Here is a 3,843-nt window from a genome sequence, read left to right on the forward strand (position 1 = left end):
AGTCCATTGACATTTAAAGTGATTATTGATCATTATGTATTGATACTAATTGCCATTTTGTTACTTGTTTTTCAGTTGTTTTTGTAACTCTTCTCTGTTCTTTTCCTCTTCTTTTAGTTTCTTCCTTTGTGGTTTGATGATTTTCTTTAGTAGTATGCTTGTACTCCTTTCCTACTAGGTTTTGTGTATCTATTATATGTTCTTAATTTGTGATTACCATGGGGTTCATATATGTTCACCTATAACTATATCCTCTTGTTTTAAACTGGTGGTCATTTAAGTTCAAATACATAAATATCTACATTTTTTTACTCCCTTCTCCCACATTTTGGGTTTTTGATGTCATATTTTACATCTTCATGTTTATCCCTTCACTTGTTTATTGTAGTTATAGTTAATTTTACAATTTTTTTGTACTTTAATCTTTGTACTAGCTTATATAAGTGGTTGATCCACTGCCTTTATTATATATTTGCCTTTCCTAGTGTGATTTTTCCTTTCCTACAGATTCTTACTTCTTGATGTAGCCTTTTCCACTTAAGAGAAGACCCTTTAACATGTCTTTTAGGGTAGGTTTAGTGTTAATGAACTCTTAGTTTTTGCTTGTATGAGAAGATCTTTATTTTTCCTTCTATTCTAAATGATAATCTTGCTGGTAGAGTATCCTCAGTTGTAGGTTTTTCCCTTTCAATACTTTCAATATACCATGGCACTCCCTTCTGGACTATAAAGTTTCTGCATAAAAATCAGCTGATAACCTTATGGGGGTCTCTTGTATACGGCTCTTTGTTTTTCTCTTGCTGCCTTTTGAATCCTCTTTCTTTCTTTAACTTTTGACATTTTGATTATGATATGTCTTGGTGTGGGTCTCTTTGGGTTCATCTTGTTTGGGACTTTTGTGCTTCCTGGACCTGGATATCTGTTTCCTTCTCCAGGTTTGGGAAGTTTTCAGCCATAATTTTATCAAATACATTTTCTGCCCCTTTCTCTCTCTCTCCTCATTCTAATGAAACCCCTCTAATGCAAATATTAGTATGCTTGATGTTGTCCCAGAAATCCCTTAAAGTATCCTCATTAAAACATTTTTTTTCTTTTTGTTGTTCTAATTGGATGATTTTCACTCTTCTATCTTCTAGGTCATTATGCATTCTTCTTTATCACCTAATTTACACAGTCTAGTGTATTTTTCATTTCAGTTATTATATTTTTCAGCTCTGATTGGTTTTTTAAAATGTTTTCTAGTTTTTTGTTGGTCTTTTCACTCTGTTTCTCTATTTTCTTTAGCTTAGTGACCATTTTTATTATTATTGCTTTGAACTCTTTATGAAGTAAATTATTTATCTCCATTTTATTAGCATTTTTTTCCTGGGGTTTTGTTTTATTATTTCGTTTGAAACATATTCTTCTGTCTTCTTATTTTGTTTGACTTTTTCTGTTTGTCTCTATGAAATTAGGCAAAACAGTTACCTAGCCGGGTCAGTCTTGAGGGTGTGCCCTTGTGTGGGAGCATCCCTGTGCAGTCTGTGTGTGCCCAGTGGCTGTGGTGGGAGAGCTGGATTTGAAGTGAGCACAGGCTGTGTCTTCTCCTGGGGTGTGCTGGCAGCTTCTGCTTTTGTGAGAGGTAGGGCTAGAGTTGGAGGGGTTAGAGCCAAAGCCAGGTGCAAGCTTGGGCTTCTCCCGTGCTCAGTAGTGATTGCTGTCTTATTGGGGGGAGGGGCTGAAGCAGGAGACCTGAGGGAGCTGGGCTTTTCCCTGGGGTGATGGCAGTCTCTTCCTTAGTGAGGAGAAGTGCCAGAGCAGGAGGGGCTGGAGCACAAGCCCAGTGTGGGCTGGGGTGGGGGTGCACTGGGGCAGTCCTGGTAAGCCGATGAGAGCACCAGGCAGTTTTTAATCTGCTGCCTCTGTGCTGGGACTGGGAGCAAGCAAGTCTGTGTGTATCGTCTTCAAGAGCAAAGTTCTGGTTTCTTACAGCCCTCCAGTAAGCCCCACTGATTTTCAAACCATCCAAGGGGGCTCATCCTTCCAGTGCCAGAGCCCCAGGGCTGGAGGACTTACTTTGGGGCTCAACTCCCTTGCTCCTTAGGGAAGATCCTTAAGCCTGTGCTAACCCCCTCCCCTTCTGAGTCACCCACTAGGGACTTGATCCCCTCTCCTCCCCTCCTACCAGACTCCATGTGGTTCTTTCTTTATAGCCTTGGTGGTCAAGAGCTGTTCTGCTAGTCTTCTTGTCATTCTCAGCAAGAATTGCTCTATATGTAGTTGCGGTTTTGATGTGTTCATGGGGGAACAGGAGCTCAGGGTCTTCCCACTCTGTTCCTACTCTTGATCCTGCCTCCTGAGTTTAGATTTGAATCATGCTTCTGCCTGGTGTGCCCTTGGTAAACACTTAATTTCTAAGCCTTAATTTTATTTTATTTTTATTTAAAGTGGGGATAATACTCTCTACAGCATAGGGTTGTGGTAACACTTAGCCTGATGGGATCTGACAGAAAACTAATGTTTATTGAGCCCTTATTTTTATTAGTGAAATCTGGTCAACTATAACTCTTAGATGAGTAGCGTGTGGTGTGCTTGCAGAGAGCTAATTTTACTAAACTACTTGAAAATATTAATTGCTTTAGTGTACATTTATTTCACAAGCAGCATACAGGTAAATCCAATAAAAATTATCTTAGATTGCAGCAAATTCTAGAATAGTGAAGTTGGAATGGATTTTTTTTTTTAATTGCACTAGAGCCACCATTCCATAAATCTTTTCCATACCTGAAGGCACCCAGTTTTCTTGTGTTCATTGCTCATTGCTTGGATGTCAGGCGATCTGCCTGGAGCTGGTTATTGGGACCTAAATTCAGAATCTGCCTACCAATAAGGTCCAGAAAGATGGATGACTTCAATCACCTGAAACTGTTATTAGAAAACACATGCACTAAGCTATCACGAGAATGAGAGAGATGGAGAGAGAGGTAAGCCCTGGAGAGCAGGCGGACATGGCTTAAATGGTGGTGGTGGGGTTGTGATGGATTGGTTAACATCTATAAACAAATATCTGAGGCCAGGGCTCTTCTGGCTGTTGGAAATCCAGTCCAGATGTTCAATGACTGACTGAATCGTTGTTCAACTTGAGTCCATGCCATTTGTATATTTGATGGATTTTCAGAGACATCTTACAGCAATTCCCTGCCACTGCTTGGAGAAATAGTGTCCTAAGATCCAATTTTATTTCTTGTTTAGTTTTGTGAGATGCTTCCTGCAAAAATAGCTTTTATGTTATATATATATTTATACATATATATGTATATATAAATGAATTTCTGCACTGTATACCTGCAACTAACACAGTATTGTAAACCAGCTATACTTCAGTTACAAGAAAAAGCTTTTACATGGCCCAAAGCACTTGGCTACTGTTGGTTTCTACTAACTGATACCAGCCAGTCTCACTGAGCAGGAGGCCTTTGAATTTGGGTTTCAGAAAGGAATGTGTATGTGAAGAGACTTCCTGGTTTGCCAAGAAGCAAGAATGGCTGAGCCTAACTGTTCTGATGACCAAAAAAAAAAATTAGTCATGTTGCTGAGGCTCACCTTTTTGTTCTGTTACTCTCCATGGATGGTTAATGGTATGGGCTTTGGAGTAAGATATATTCAGGTTCATGCCCTGCCTTCATGTCTTCCCAACTGCTATCTTAGACAAGTTAGAGGATCTCTCTGAACTTTTCCCCCATCTGTAAAGGGGGGATAACAACAGCATTTCCTAGGGTTGTGAGGGTACTAAAATATGTAGCAGGCCTGGCACAGAGTTAGTTTTTGATAAATGGTATTTATTATAATTATTGGTCTTCTCTG

This window comes from Globicephala melas, chromosome 3, assembly GCF_963455315.2.
Source record: "Globicephala melas chromosome 3, mGloMel1.2, whole genome shotgun sequence".
NCBI lineage: Eukaryota > Metazoa > Chordata > Mammalia > Artiodactyla > Delphinidae > Globicephala > Globicephala melas.